A 17,421-nucleotide genomic window follows, 5' to 3' on the forward strand; every position below is an offset into this window, starting at 1 on the left:
ATGGGCTGGGATTGTGCAGAATTTTGTGTGTTTTTTGTCGTTTTTTTGGGGCTGCTGGTGGGGCCTTTTGCCCAGGGGTAGTGAGTGGTGCATGGGCCTAGTCTTTCTGTGGGGTGTCTTCTTGAAGTTAAACACCATTGAGGCCATGGATGGGCTGGGATTGTGCAGAATGTTGTGTGTTTTTTGTCGTTTTTTTGGGGCTGCTGGTGGGGCCTTTTGCCCAGGGGGAGTGAGTGGTGCATGGGCCTAGTCTTTCTGTGGGGTGTCTTCTTGAAGTTAAACACCATTGAGGCCATGGATGGGCTGGGATTGTGCAGAATTTTGTGTGTTTTTTTGTCGTTTTTTTGGGGCTGCTGGTGGGGCCTTTTGCCCAGGGGTAGTGAGTGGTGCATGGGCCTAGTCTTTCTGTGGGGTGTCTTCTTGAATTTAAACACCATTGAGGCCATGGATGGGCCGGGATTGTGCAGAATTTTGTGTTTTTTGTCGTTTGTTTGGGGCTGCTGGTGGGGCCTTTTGCCCAGGGTTAGTGAGTGGTGCATGGGCCTAGTATTTCTGTGGGGTGTCTTCTTGAATTTAAACACCATTGAGGCCATGGATGGGCTGGGATTGTGCAGAATTTTGTGTGTTTTTTGTCGTTTTTTTGGGGCTACTGGTGGGGCCTTTTGCCCAGGGGTAGTTAGTGGTGCATGGGCCTAGTCTTTCTGTGGGGTGTCTTCTTGAATTTAAACACCATTGAGGCCATGGATGGGCTGGGATTGTGCTGAATTTTGTGGTTTTTGTCGATTTTTTGGGGGTTGCTGGTGGGGCCTTTTGCCCAGGGGTAGTGGTGCATGGACTGAGTCTGCCTGTGGGGTCTCACTCTCTTTAATGTAAACATCCTGGATGGCATTGGATTGTGGTGATTTTTGTGTGTTTTTCGTTTTTTTGGGGGGTGTCCTGTTGATGTGGACTGGCCATGTGGGTGGTGGTGGTGGCCATCTTGAGTGCTGGTACAGGCAACATGTGCTTCGGGTTCAAGGGGCCATTTTGAAGAGAGGCAGTGTCTGAGGCCTGCACCCATTTTGCCTAGCTTTCATCCATTATGCCCAGGGGTAGTGAGTGGTGCATGGGCCTAGTCTTTCTGTGGGGTGTCTTCTTGAATTTAAACACCATTGAGGCCATGGATGGGCTGGGATTGTGCAGAATTTTGTGTGTTTTTTGTCGTTTTTTTGGGCCTGCTGGTGGGGCCTTTTGCCCAGGGGTAGTGAGTGGTGCATGGGCCTAGTCTTTCTGTGGGGTGTCTTCTTGAATTTAAACACCATTGAGGCCATGGATGGGCTGGGATTGTGCAGAATTTTGTGTTTTTTGTCGTTTTTTTGGGGCTGCCGGTGGGGCCTTTTGCCCAGGGGTAGTGAGTGGTGCATGGGCCTAGTCTTTCTGTGGGGTGTCTTCTTGAATTTAAACACCATTGAGGCCATGGAATGGGCTGGGATTGTGCTGAATTTTGTTTGTTTTTTCGACTTTTTGGGGTGTATAACTGATGTTCCTCTGTCTTCCATTGCTTGTAGGTGCACAAGAGAACCACCAGTGCCAGGAAGAAGTCCTGCTGCGGTGTGTGCAGCACAACGTCACGTGTGGCCACAGACAACTCTGCAACTTGTGCAACTGCGGCCTGCTGTTCAGAGTGACATCTGAAGAAGATGGCCCCAAAAAAAGTTCCCCGTAGCTCCTCTAGCAAGAAAGATGCAGGAAAGGAACAGAAGAAGCAAGTTACCAAGCAGACTGGTGTGCCGCCCGCCACATTTTTTGGGAATAAAAAAAAAAGTACGCCTGCAGCAGCAGCAGGATCTGCTGGTGACCAAGCTGGGAGCAGCACCCCCGCTCCATTGGGCTCAGTGCCACCACCCCCACGCCAACTTAAGTCCAAGCCCTTGAGTGCTGCAGAGGCAGCCAGTCTACTTGTTCAATCACCATCGACCAGTGATGTTGGCTCATCGCAAGAAAGTAGCAGCAATGTCCCTCAATCAACACAGGTTGTTGTAACTCATCTGACGAGTGTTGAACAACCACAGCCGCAACAACAATCACATGTGCAAGTACAAGCCCAAGTACATGTGGAAGTAGAGGCGGCGCAAGGAGAGGAGCAAGCAGAGGTGCATGGAGGGGCACAACAAGTGGCCACAATAGTTGTTCCTCCAGAAGTAGGGGCACATCTGGAAATCGACAATCAAGCCGAGGTATCATTCGAGGAAGCCACTCCTCCTGATGATCATTCATTGTCTTCCACATCCCGAGCAAGGAAAAGATCAAGGGTGTTGGTGTCTACATCTTCTTCAAGCGCACCTCCTTCTGATGATATGGATCTTACTTGGGAACCAGCACCACTGCCGTCTGAGAGTGAGGTTGAGGAGGCACACCATGATCTGACAAAGGTAGCTAAGCGTAAAAGGAAGGTCGTCGAAACTCTCATAGTTATGGAGTGTGATGACGCTCAACAAGAAGTGGCGTATACTCCTGCTGCTGAAGACTGTCACGACGACGACGCAGTCATCATCTCTAACGTCACTGAAGCCCCAGCGGGCATGCAGCAAACAGACATTTTGACCCTAGCCCGACAAGCTGCTCAGCGTGATGATGAAGTCGACGAGGAGGCAATGGGAACACCACAATCATTGATGTTAACTAGTACACCACAACCTACCGCTTCCATATTTCTTACTCGCCAGAAGGGACCTCCATCCACCTCGACCTCAATTAGTGGTGGTGAAAGTGCACAACGTAGTAAAGTTCAGCAATACACATCCTCCACTTCATCTGGCATTAGCAGCACGACCACCACCAGTATCGCCTCCTCCGGCCCCCACAGACATTTCAAGTCCGCAGTTTGGGACTTCTTTAGTGTTTGCCCAAAAAGGGAAAACATAGCCATTTGTAGCATTTGTAAGCTTGCAGTTAGTCGTGGTAAGCTTGGTACCAACTATGGGACTGGAGGCCAGAGAGGTCATCTTGACAGACAGCACACTGTCCAATGGTTGGCGCACCTAAAGGAGATCAAGGAAGCCCGAATTGCAAGTTGAGAAAACCTTAATGTTCCATCTGATGATGACGAGGAGGAAGAAGTGTCACACACTTCACTTACACCCAGTACCCCTGTCAGCACACCCCCTGTGAGCCACACTAAGAGTGTGGGACAGAGTGAGACACCAATTCGAAAAAGTTCATCAGCGAGCGTAACTGGGTCGAAGAAGTCATCATCATCATCCCGTAAAATGGTCCAGGGCAACATTAAAACAATGTTGTTTTCAGACGCGCCATATGACCGCAACCACCCAATGGTGCGTCTGTATAACACTAAGCTGGCTAAAATGCTAGCGCTGGATCTTCTCCCTTTTTCTTTTGTAGAAGGGGTTGGTTTTCTAGAATTAGTGGCAGCGCTCTGCCCTAAATGGAAGGTTCCTAGCCGGTACTATTTTGCCCGAGTTGCGGTTCCAGCACTACATGAAGATGTGCTGAAGGTGATTGGGGCAGCTTTGCAGAAGAGTGCTGTTCACACTATACATCTGACAACAGACATGTGGACCAGTGGCGCAGGCACTGATTACATGTGCATCACTGCTCACTGGGTCTCTTTTTCAGGGGTTAAAGCAAAGCTAAACGCAGGTGTTGACCTGGACAAAGTTTTTAAAGCTGCTCGGAAACATGCAACACTAGCCATGTTTGGCTTGGAGCTACGTCATACAGCAGAAAACATTTTGAATGAGTTCAACACAAAGGTCTTTCATTGGCTGTCCCCAAAAAACGCGACATTGGTTATGTTTCCACGGATAATGGCGCCAATGTAGTTAAGGCCATGGATCTGGGTCACTATTTCAGAGTGCCGTGTTTGGCGCACTGTATAAACCTGGTTGTTAAAAAATTCTTAAATTCTTGGATAAAGACAGTCCAGCATGTGAGTTAGTGGTCACCTTCCGAAAAATGTGCAACCATTTCAGCCATTCTTTTAAGGCCCGGAAGCATCTGAGGCGCCTGCTACATGAACGTCGAATGCCAGTGAAAGCACTCATCCAGGAGGTGCAAACACGTTGGAACTCAACCTTCTACATGCTTGAGCGTCTGTATGAGCAGTTTACGGTACTCGATCAATATTTCTTAACACTGGGTACAGCTGTGAAGGACCTGAGGTTAAATGCGGCGGAATGGGAGCTAGTTAAAAGCCTGACAGACATGCTTCGTCCTTTTGAGGTCTTCACGCGTGCAGTCAGCAGGGAGGAAGCTATCCCATTGTTGCGCATGCTGGAGCACAAACTGAAGGCGGTGTCTGCTAAGTTTCAAAAAGATGAAGAAAAGCAAGCAGCTTTTGTTTTGGTGGAGAAATTATTAGAGCGCCTACTTGGCGATGAACGTCTTCAAAAGATCCACTCAGAACAGCATTACATTTGTGCTACTATTCTGCATCCACGCTACAAAAAGGCGCTGGCAGGCAGTGCATTATTTCCTTTTGGTGATGAAGATGTTACAAAGTACAAACATTGGCTAGCCTTGTCAGCCATGAGGTTTGAAAGAGAACGGAAGCAAATTGAAGGAAAAGGCAGTACATCAGCATCAGCAGGCCATCCCCAGTCAAAAGACTACACTTCTGCACCTGTGGCTGTGGCAGAAGTGACCTCTCAGCCGTTAAAGACACCGGCAACCGCATCATCTGCACCAGACACAACAGAAATATCGGGTGATGATAGTGAAGAGGATTGGCTAGCTGAGCTTGGGTTTGGTTCTCAAAAGGTCATAGCAAAAAGTAAGCAAAGTGGAGGAACCGTGGAGAACCTTGAGTTGATGGTGCAGGACTATCTGAATGACTCAACAGAGGTCTATGTTAATGCTGACCCATTGGCGTATTGGCATGGGAAAAAAGAATTGTGGCCAGAGATCACCAACCTGGCTATACATTACTTGTCTTGCCCACTCGCAAGCGTGTCTTCTGAACGTGTTTTCAGTGCTGCTGGTGGCATTGTAACTTGCAAACGGACCCGCCTCTCGCCCAAAAATGTGGAGAGGCTAACAATGATCAAGATGAATGAGCACCTCATACCACCAGATTTCAAAGTACCAGATCGCACGACGGAAGAAGACGAGAAGGACAGCAACTTAGATGAGGGAATTTCTTCTGTGTTAGGTGACACTGACCTACTCCTGCCTGAATTCGCAGAGTATGAGGACGAACTCTTCTTCCCTGACACCGAGCCCTGAAAATGAGCCAATGAATCAAAAATTTTGTTTTTCGTACTTATTCACTTTTATTCCTGTGTTTCTGTCTTTCTTTGTTTTGCACAGTTAATATAATTACAACTTTAATCACCTGTACTTTTGCTTTTTGGCTGTTTGGGGGTCTTCTGCTTGTTTTCACAAGGGTTGACGGCTCTGGGGCCATTGCTGGGAAGGTCTAATACCAGATGAAACTGGTTTGGACAACCTCCATGAGGAAAAAGTTTTTGCATTTTCTGACTTTTCCCTCAATGTAGCGTTTTCGGGGGCCTGTTTGGGGGGCTTCCTTGTGTTTGTGGGTGGGTTTCGGGGTCTGGGAGCAACGCTGGGTATGGATACTTTTCATTGCAAGAAGTTTGAAGGGAATCCATGGATGCAGAGGGGAGTTAGGGCCTAGCTGCAGAGCGCGCACTGAGTGACTTTGCAAATTTTCAGGAAAGTGACTAAGTCCCAATTTTTGTACTTTTGCTTTTTGGCTGTTTGGGGGTCTTCTACTTGTTCTACCCTTGGTTGACTGTTCTGCGGCCATTGCTGGCAAGGTCTAATACCGGATAAAACTGGTTTGGACAACATCCAATGCGGGAAAGCCTTTCGGCACTTTTTGTAACTTAGGGTTCGTTAGGGTTAGCCCTAGCAGCAGGATTGCATGTGTTTCGGGGGGTTCTTGATTTTTGCAACTGAGTTCTGGGGTCATAGAGCACTCGTGGGAATGTGTAATTTTGGTTGCAAGTGATTTGATGAAAATCCATGGTGGGAAAAGGGGGATCACTTACTCTGTGAGAGGCACTTAGGGGCAGATTTATCCCTGGGGATGTGCCAGTCATCCTGCGCCGCTGCTCCGCCAGACCGCCACCCATGGTGCGCCGCATTTATAATGCGGCGCACCATGCGGCAAAAACGGCACAGATGCGTGACGCATCTGTGCCGTAAACGTGGCGCATTGCTGGAGCTGCGTCGCAAGCGCAACGCAGCTCCAGGAAGGCTCGGGTGTGCCCCATCTCCACAATGCTGCGTCAAGACCTACGCCTGCTTCAAGCAGGCGCAGGGTTTTGACGCAGCATTGTCCTGAAAGTGACTGAGTGAAATCTCATAGATTTCACTCAGCCACTTTTAGGAGGCTTTCCTGCGCAGGAAGGCCCCCCCCCTGCGCAGGAACGCCTCCTTATGGCAAAGGGCTTTACAACGTGACGCATCTCCTAAATGCGCCACGTTGCGCCGCCGTTGCGTCAAATAAAGTGACGCACCGGCGGCGCAAGGCCTCTTCATAAATCTGCCCCTTAGTGTTGAAAACATTTAGCCATTTACACTTAAAGGAAGAAAATGACACAGACTTAAGTTTCAGGAAAACAAACTTACTGTTAAACCCCCACCCACCAGACTCAAAAGCAGTAAAAAACAGGTATGCTCAGATAAAGTTTCAAAAAGTATATTTGTATAGCCCTAACAAAATAATCTCCCGCAAGACCCTCCCTAACCCCAACGATTGTCCTTCAAAAGTCCCAAAAAGAACCCAACTCCCAAATCCCACCCCCCAAAAGTCTCTAAAAAAGGGGCAAGGGACACTACGGCAGGATGCTGTTCACTGTAGCGGCCAGGGCATCATACTCCTTGCGGAGGGTGGCATGGTCGGAGCGGAGGCCCTCCACCAAGTTCTTATAGGTTAAGACCTCCTGCTCTAGGTAGGACACTCTGAGGCCTAAGCGGCGCTGGCGTGCCTTGCAACTCCTGTGGGGGGCAGCTGATGTCTTTGCTGCTCGGCGGTGGCGGTTGGCTTTGGTAGCCCGGCTCCGTACCGCTGGAGCACTGCGCTGGCTGGCAGCCCGTGTGGGCCTAGAGGAGGATGCAGCTGTCGCAGTAGATGTAGTAGTAGACTGCGTGTCCTCCTCCTCCAGGGCCAGCCGCCGCCGATATTCAGCGACAGTGGCATCCAGCCTCCGTTGCCGGGCCATTCGAGCCTGCTCCTTCCTTGATGGTTTTTGGGATTTGGAAGGAGCAACTATATAAAGAAAGAAAGACATAGTCTGTAACCAATGCTCTTAAGATTAACACAAAATGATTGAGCAGAAAGTTGTGTCACAGTACAACTAGCAACTTGAAAGCACAGTACATAACTATTGAGGCCAGTATCTATCTAACCTCCCACTTCTTCATCCTTGGCTTGCTCTAACATTAGTGTGAGTTTAAGGAACAAATTCTACGAGCACTATGGACTTCCATTACAGTCGACTATGACAGTAGTACACCAGTCTTATTCTTCTTCTTTTCTCTTGTTTATGAAAATTGGCACGTTATCTTCTGCAAGCCGGCATAATGCCAGCACAGTGAACTTGCACCCGAGAAAAACAGACGCACACCATGATGAGTGAGACAGACTTGCGTTACTGTACCGGTACAGTACATGCAAGTGGTGAAGCTCATATTTTTCCATTACAGGTGGCACTGAGAATACTCTGTTAAAAGGGCTACTGCTTAATTAATTTAACTTTCACCCTACAGTGCAAATGAGTACTAGAGAAGGAAAAAGAAGAAACTAAATAATCTGATTATCTATCATTCACATGGGATGTATTTGATTACATATGGGATGACTTTAGGTGCATTGCTTTTTTGAGTAAACAGTGATACACCCACACATGAATGACGTACTACTACTAAACTAAAATTATTAAGAGAGGTAGGGAGTGTCCACCATAATAACCGGATATATGCTGTGCTTGCAGTTTCAATACAAACTACTGCTACTATTCATGGTAGTATTTGGACAAAATTACAACTTCTTTTCCTTTCCTTGCCTTTCCTACACTGGAACGGACGTGCGGGTGCGGTGTTACATGATCTTCAAAGTAACACTTTGTTCATCCAGTGACCATCTACTCTCTCTAGATACACATATGCTATCTAAGAGTCAGATAGTACCATGATCCAGGCATCCATCCATTCAAAGTATATGCGCACATACAGTTTCTGTTTCACCCACCAAGGCTGTTCTCCTTCCACCCATCCTTGCTTCATCATTCACCCAGCCATGCACCATACCATATTCTTTCCTTCCCAGCCACCTCGGGGACCAAGCAAACACATATCATTCTTCTTTGCCAGTCATCATTAAATTTCTCGTCCTTCCACACTTACTTACACCCTTGTTTCGCTTTTCGTTCATCCCATCCATCAAGTTCATCTCAGATCTGATTGGGATTCTTCTCGCCAAAAACTTCACAGCTAAGTCGAAGTACATTTAGAGGAGGCTACTACCTGGTTGATTTATAATACACCCGTGCAGAAAGCACACTCTGCAGTCTTCAATCTCAATAAGTAAGGAATATATAGCTTACCTCTGCCCGCCACCATCGTGTGAACCCTCACAGGCACATTGGTGTTGTCCGGCACTTGCACCGCCTCCTCCCCAGAAGTGTCCTCCTCATCCACTACCACCACCTCCGCGCTGGCCCCGCCACCAGATGTTCCACCTACAAAGTACATTTAAGATTGTTAGAATACACCACTCACTACTATATAATATTTGGTCTAGGAATAAAGAAATGTGAAAAAAACAGAAAAAAATTGTAATAATTTGTGACTGTCTAATCTAAAGTAAAAATGTTTTCTAGGGAAGGCTCAGTGCATAGAGCTATTGCTGACTAGAATGGGAGTCCAATGGAATTGCCAAATGTGCAATCTTAGTTAGCTACATAGACAGACTAATAAGAATAATCTAGTAATACCACAGGGAGTCATAGTCGAGGCAGGATAAGAATTTACATACAGTCTACAAGAAGATCAAAGAAGATTTAGAAAAAATCAAACGAGGAACGCTAGGAAAAAATAGGTACTCTATATTAAAATGAAAACTTACTGGGGCCTGCAAAGGAGCCCTCGCCTGGCCGATCCTGCCCATCTACAGCAGCAGCAGCAACCACCACCTCCTCTGTCCTCTTGCCCTTGGGGGGAGCTGATGTACAACATGAAAGAAAGAAAGACACGAAAACATGGATGATTGTTGTCAACCAAATCAAACATTTCAAAAGAACAATAACAAAATATTTTGGCAAAATAGCAAATAGACAACTATTCCACGGGATATATTGACCGATCCCATGTGGTCTACTACGTTGTTAGTATTGCTTGATTTGCGGACCGTCGACTTCGAAAGTTCTTATGTAACTCACTAAACAAACTACTAAAAAGGTTCGCCTAGGCCTGGCAGGCAGCAGTCCGCAGCACGCGAAGTGACAGACAAAGTCCATCGTGATTGCAGATCAGTGAATACTCAAACTATCAATCCACCACCACTATTTCTTCTTATCGCCATGTGTACAAAGGAAGGACTGGACTTGAGTCTGTAGGGGCTGATTTAGGAGCCCCTTGCGGCTCTTTTGCTCCATTGTTGCGTGACTTTTGTGACGCAGCGGCAGAACAAAAGAGGCGCCATGGTGCGGCGTATATTAACAACGTGACGCATATGGGAGATGCATCACGTTGTAAAGCCCTGTGCCATCAGGGGGCGTTCCGGCGCAAGGGAGGGCGTTCCTGCGCAGGAACGCATCCTAAAAGTGTCTGAGGGAAATATACAAGATGTCACTCAGTCACTTTTAGGATAATGATGCGTGACTCAAACCCTGCGCCTGCTTGAAGCAGACGTACGGCTTGATGCAGCATTGGGGAGATAGGGCACCCCAGAGCATTGCTGGACCTGCGCCATCGTTGTCACGCAACTCCATCAATGCGCCATCTTTACGGCACAGATGCGTAAAGCTTCTGTGACGTTTTGGGCCCATGGTGCGCCACATTGTAAATACGGCGCACCATGGGTGGTGGTGGCATGGCGCACAATTACTGACGCATCCCTGCTACTTTGCAGGGATGCGCCGGTAATTGAAAATCTTACCCTTAGTGTCTAGCATTACACAGTTCTTTACACTACACTCATACATCATTTCTCAGGCCAATGAAACGAACACAAAATAGAAAACAAATAAGCATAGTAGCAAGGCTACTGAGAAGGAGAGCAGTGCACCTGAAATGCACAGAAGATTTTGAAATATAATTTACCTACAATGTAATCGGCAGCATTATTGCTCTTGGTAAAAAACAAAAATTTACAATATAATAACACACAGAGCGGGAGAAAACAGAGTAGTGATGAAATAGCTAGAAATAGCTACTACTACTCACCAAGCCCGGGGATCTCTACGCCGAGCACGTCCAGCAAGTCGCGTTCCCGGTCCATGAGATCCGTCCAGCGGTGGGTGGCCTGGTTATAGGTGCGCCGGACCCCAGAGAGTTCAAACATGGCCCGGCACACCTTTTCCCACCGCTTCCGGCGCTCCCGGATCCCGTAGCCGGTAGCGATCTTGCCGCCTCCCATGATGGTCTTGGGGAGGCGGCGCTGGACGTGAAAGACTAGTGCGGCCACCTCCTCCGCACTAAAAATCTCCCGAGCTATAACTGTCTCCCCCCTCAAACGCCCGCACGGGAGCCGGGCACGGGGTGCGGGACCCTTCCCCTTCGCGGGCTTCTTCCCGGCTCCCTTTGCCATGGTCTGGGCAGAAAGGAAGCAAAATAATAAAGAAGAAATAGAACAGGGAAGAAGAAAAGAAAAGCGTTTAAAAAGTAGTTTAAAATTAACAAAAAGTAGCAGAAAACACAAAAATATAGAGCTAGAAAAATAGAGAGATAGATAATAAGTAAAATAGATTAAAAAAAACTTCAAACAAGCAAAGGATGGCAGAGATTCAGAGAGGATACAGAGAGCATGCCCAGAACTATAGCAATGAATGAGAAACAAGATGGCCGCGCCCGTTCACGACCGCGTGGGTAAGTTCGCGCGAAATTTTCCTCGCGATCACACGTGAAATTGTACTAGCGAGCCGCACACTTTGCGAGATTACACATAGCGCCCGGAAACGGAATTACGTCACGCAAACAAGATGGCCGCGCCCATGTACGACCGCTAGGGTAACTTCGCAAACGTTGCGCTACAAGCGGCTTGCGAACACACAAAAAATCACGCGAACAAACACGCCGCGAAAAAAAAAAACCCTTGTATTCGCACGAATTCGCGGATTCCGAAATCGATCTCGCACGGATTCGCGCCCCGCAAATCGCGCGAAATTGCAGAAAAACGATTTTTGCTAAACTGAAAGCACTCAGCAGGTGCAAAAGTTCAATCTTAACATTAGTAACCATTCACTATAGTGCTTCCTGAGGGGCCCCTCCAGAGTTCAGTTGCCTATTTGCAACTATTCTATGACCCTGCTCTGACCCTCACAGCAGGCTCATAGAATAGCTCCAAGTAGGCCATAAAGGTCCTGTGAAAAAAAATTGCACTGCAACAGAAAGCAAATCACAGATAAGGAAGGAAGCAGGTGCCAGCCAGACTGGAAGTTTAAAAATCAGTGACACATTAATAAAACCCCAAATTAATTCATGGCAGTTGAAGCAGGGCAGGTGTGCTTGCTTTTTTTCACCCCCATAATCTACAGTGATAAACCAACCAGAGGGTGGCAGTGATGTACCAGAGGGTGGCATGGGTGTACCAGAGGGTGGCAGTGGTGAAACAGAGGGTGCTGTGAACCTGTGATGATGAACCAGACGTAGAAACAACATAGTCGCGGCCGTTGCGAGCCGACAAGTAAGTTCGCAATTGCGAACTGGTACACAAACCTCGCGAACTGGCAGAAACCCCTGCGAACACAAAAAAAACACAAAAATCCACAAATTCGCGAGAGTTCGCGGATTTTGCGGATTGTGAATCCGTAAATACGCAAGTTCGCGTACGCCAGATTCGCAAAATCCGCCCATACTTAGTCTATTCTGACGTCTCCGTGCGTACACTTCGGCCCATGAGTAGACCTCCCCTAATTTATAATCCTCAAGAACTGAAACACGGCATACAACTGCACCAGGCCCTATGATGGCTACATATGAAGATATAACTAAACTTACAGAAGTCCGAGCAGAAACATTTGCATTTCAAGAGGATGACGCTTCAAAATGTTATGCACTTATAAATGAGGACACCAGACCTATTGCAAATAAGAGAAACAAAGAAAACAGCATCAAGCAATTATTATACCTCACAAAACGGGAGATAAACCAACGGCTACATGCGAGCACTCTAATTAGATACCACAGCGCACAGAGAATTCCGAGAGGTCTAAGAGTTCCTTTAAAACCACTGCTCTGTAAGAACAATAAAAAATTCGTCGAACGCTGGTATGCCATAGTAAATAAATGCTTGCTGGATTTGATCCTATTGATTATAGAAGAACTTTCCAAAGTGTTTGAAGATTTGAACAAAGAAATCATACAATCGAAAAGTGACCTAGAAGAAATATTAGAACAAGATGACTGGAATCAAGTCATCATAGACATCAATCAGCAATTGGATAAATACAAAGAGGAAATCAATGAACGAAAGGTTCGCAAATATAAAAGAGACACAATAGATTATAAATTAGGGGAGGTCTACTCATGGGCCGAAGTGTACGCACGGAGACTTCAGAATAGACCACAAACCAATACCACTGAGACTGAAACATCATCTTCAGAGGGCGATACGCGTACCGCTAAGCACAGAGAAACAACTGAAACATCAACATCACATACTCAATCCCAAACTCTCGCAAGCGGGCCTTTTTTAGAATCATGCCAAAAGGATTTCGAAGACCCCGGAGGGGCAAAAGAAAACGAACCATCAACATCATTAACAAAAGTGACAGTCACCAAAAGCAACAGGAGAAAGAAGTGATAACAGACAACCAATTGGTGATCAATATTTCTTCATACCATTTAAGTAAAGCGGAAATCCAAACATTACAAAAAGGAACATCATTTGTTCCAACACATAACGTAAACAAATTGGAATTACACATCAGTCTTTTCAAATTAATACGCAATTTAAAACTACGTCATTTTTTTGAAAATGTGGTTCAGCCTAACACTATGAAAGAATCTGACACACAACTAAAGCATTTGAGACCAAAGAGCGTGTATCAAGCACCGGTGAGTCACAAATCCATTGACACTTTTGAAACTTTAGTGGGCAATGAAATCAACCGACTAGACTTCAAACATAGATCTAAATTCCAAAATTTATCGAAGAAAGAATTGAATATTCTAAGGAACATCTCAAACAATGTTAACATTACTGTACAAAAAGCGGATAAGGGAGGCGCCTTAGTTCTTATGAATACTGATTTCTACATTACACAAGTGAACGCTCACGTGAATGATCAAGAAGTGTATGCCCCACTGGGGTTTGATCCTACCAAAAAATTTCAGGACTTACTGCAAAGTATAGTTGATCAAGCTTTTGAAGTGGGTACGATCACGGAAAAAACTAAAAGATTTCTGACTAAGACTCACCCAAGGACACCCACGATTTATATGCTACCAAAGATGCACAAAGACCCACAGCATCCCCCTTTTCGTCCGATAGTGAATACTCGAGACAGCATTCACGAACCAATTGGCAGATTTTTGGATTTATATCTCAAGGAATTTGTGACACAAGCAGTCACCTACATCAAAGACACTACAGACTTTTTGATAAAAATCTCCCAAATATCTTTACCGGATGAGCAAGAAGTATGGTTATGCACGATCGACGTTAAGGCATTATATACCTCGATTCCTCACAACTTAGGTATAGAAGCCGTTGAATCAGTATTACTCCATTCGGAAATCAGTCAAGACTTACAATTTTTTTTTATGCAATTACTCAATTTTTCATTATATCAGAGCTACTTTAAATGGCGAGATGAACATTATTTACAGCTTACCGGAACATCGATGGGCAATTGTGCGGCCCCCAGCTATGCGAATATTTTTATGACTCAATTTGAGACACACAACATCCTGAATGGAGAACACTGGAAAAGACATGCACGGATTTTCTTCTGTTAAATTGATGACATTTTCGTGTTGCGGCAGGGCCCCCACTTAACTCTAATACAAGAATTGGAAAACCTGACCAAAATCAATGATCGCATACAATTCACTTACCAAGTCCATGAGAAATCCATTGCTTACCTTGATGTTTTACTTCAAATTGAACACAACAAAATCACCACCACATTATACAAAAAACCTACAGACCGGAACAACTTATTACATTATAAAAGCTTCCACCAATCATCTCTCAAGAGCAATCTACCTATTTCACAACTGTATAGAGCAAAAAGAATCGTTTCAGAACCCAATGAGTGCAAAGTCCAGATACAATATATGATCCAACGTTTTCAGGAACGGGGATATCCCCCGTAAATTCTAAAGAGAGCTGAATAAAAATGTTCTCTCAAAACACGAGCTGACCTGTTAAAAGTAAAACCAACCACAAAATCAGATGAAAAAAGGATGGTTGTGGTTTCAAAATATTCCACCAAGAGCCATATGCTCAAACGCATAATTTTGAAACATTGGCAGATTTTGTCCTTAGAACCTGATTTCAATGGGATCTTTAAAGAAAACCCGAGGTTTGCATTCACCAGAAGTAAGAACATTTTAGACATATTAAAACCCACTAACATGGATTCCAACACCACTCAAGCGAAAGGCACTTTACCGTGCCACAACTGCAACAATTGCAATGCGATCATTAAAGGGATCACAATTAATCATCCTCATAGTGGATTACCTATTCGTTTGAAAGTTACAGCCACCTGCGATTCAAAGAACTTGGTTTACCATCTCAAGTGTCCTTGTGGACTTGTGTACTTGGGCAAAACAATCAGGAAAATCAAGACAAGACTATCAGAACACAAAAGCAGCATTAGAAGAAATGACGCCAAATCAGTGGTAGCAGTACATTTTAATGAACGGAAACACAACTTAATTGCAATTTATGATTCTTGAAACTGTAGATGACACAGCTAATCTAGACGTCAACAAGAGACTGTTACAGAAAGAAAATGAATGGATTTTCAAACTAGACTCAATGAAGCCCCATGGGCTCAATGACCGGCTTGAATTCTCTTGTTACCTGTAAAAACTCTTAGGAATCATTAGGAAATCGCCTCCTCTATTCGCACTCTATGATTATACACGATTATTCTATTTTGTTATTTATCATTTTTTTGGGTACTTTATTTTGCAGGATTGACATCTGTGACATTCGTTTTTATATTGAACTGTTTTTCAGTAAGTTTCTGATTGTTTATTTACACGATGGTACACTGAGCTTACATACTTCCATTACAGAAGATACCGTCTTAAGATGGCCGCCGCACTATCTCACGTTTTCTTCACATCGCGGTAAAACCAGTAATCATCTATTTTTATCACTCGCCATGTTTAAATAAAGTTTATGCACTTCGCGTGTATACACAACATTGGAGTAGACGTTACCGTCCCATTCGTTATCTTTGCCTTGAGCACAATGGTAAGAATTATAATACATTCCGCGAGCCCTTTATGCCATAAGCATATACGCGTCTTAGTCTAACCACAGTATTTTAATAAGATACGCGCTGACGGTTTGATTTGCACAGTAACGTATTCTTGCACCATTACGTCACGATTCATTCACTAGCGAAGCTAGTTGTTTCCCAACACGACTAATAACACGTTTCTGATTTTCCGGCTGCACGTTTTAAAAGTACACACGCTTTTTCTATATACTTTTTTCAAGTGTTCAGGCAATGACACTGGATACCTGGTACCTGCATTCTTGTTTGTTTCAGTTTTTTGCCATTTCACAGGGTGACGCATGATTTCTGTGCACTGAACAATATTGGATATGAGACACCCATTTTCTGAGAATGCATAACTCATTGTAAATACAATGTGTAATTAACCAGATACAACCTGACTCTTAAAAGGGTGAGTCCTCATGTTATACTTTTGATTGTAGATTCCCCTGACGAAGTGCCATGGGCATGAAATGCATTGGGACCATTGTCCATTGACATAAGGATGCATTTGATGTGATGAACAACATTAAATTCGATCTTAAATACGTTTGAAGTAATAAACGTTCAAAACAACCGCCATGGAATTGTTTAAGTAGGTTACTGTATGAAAAAGGAATTTCATTCTTGTTGGTTTGATTTGAAGAATTTCGCTGTTGCGATTTGCCAAGCTGCGCCCAGAGGGCCGCCCCTTAAACCTTTAAGGGACGCAATTCATTATTTTACATTAACACCTACAGGACGACGAGGTGATACCTCCGTGGCATGCTACAAACATTCACTATTGGTTTAATAGCCTGTGCACAGTCAACAAACTTTTGTTACAGATAAGAGATGTAAATATAGGGATTCAGAGACCCAGAGAGAGAAAGAGAAAATACATAACGAGACAGAGCCATGTATATATGAGGCAACATAGTGCAGCGACAGAACAGCAAACATATGCACAGAAGTACGAAATCACGTGTTTGCTATTTCCCATTAGCAACTTTTAGCCATTACGCTATTAGGAAATCACTGCATTCCCGGTCGCAAAACATTCATACACACCAGTGCTATTCGGTATTAGGAAGAGACACCCTAAATGCACCCCTTACTAATACGGAATCTCAAAAGCAAAACGCGATTCTGTAAAAGTTACAGAGTCAAATTTTGCCTTCTCTACATGGCACAATGTATTTTAACGGTCGCAAATGGCTTGATGGGCCTTTTGCAACCAGTAAAATGCTTCGTACATCTGGCTCATAGATACGAAGAATTGATTAAAAAAAAGAAAGGGATATACAAATGTTACCTAGAGGAAAGAAGGCCAAAGAGAAAAATAACAGTGGTGAGTAATCAAGAAAGTGGGCAATATAGACAGACAAAAATAGCATAGCAAAAGAAGGAGAATGAGACAAAATCGATGGAAGAGAATTTATGGAACTGTGAGAGAGAGAAATACAGAGTGGTGTGGGATTTGAGAGAGTCAAGCACTGGGAGTGGATGAAGACTGTGAAGGCTGCAAAAGAAGGAAAGACAGAATTATCAAGAAAGGAAACCCAGGAAAGAGCGATATAGAGATCAGTACCAAGTGAGATACAGAGAAAGAGCCGCTGTGGGCACCAATAAATGCAGAAGAGGGCAAGAGAAAGTCAGACAGAGAACTAAAGAGAAAGTGCGCAAGAAAGAGACATAAGATTGATGAGCAGGAAACAGGAATAAGCAGACAGAGAGCATGTTGAGAGAGATAATTGTCAATAGCTATTTACAAAGGGATAGGTTTCACCCTGAC

This window comes from Lissotriton helveticus, chromosome 7 (genome assembly GCF_964261635.1).
Source record: "Lissotriton helveticus chromosome 7, aLisHel1.1, whole genome shotgun sequence".
Taxonomy (NCBI): domain Eukaryota; kingdom Metazoa; phylum Chordata; class Amphibia; order Caudata; family Salamandridae; genus Lissotriton; species Lissotriton helveticus.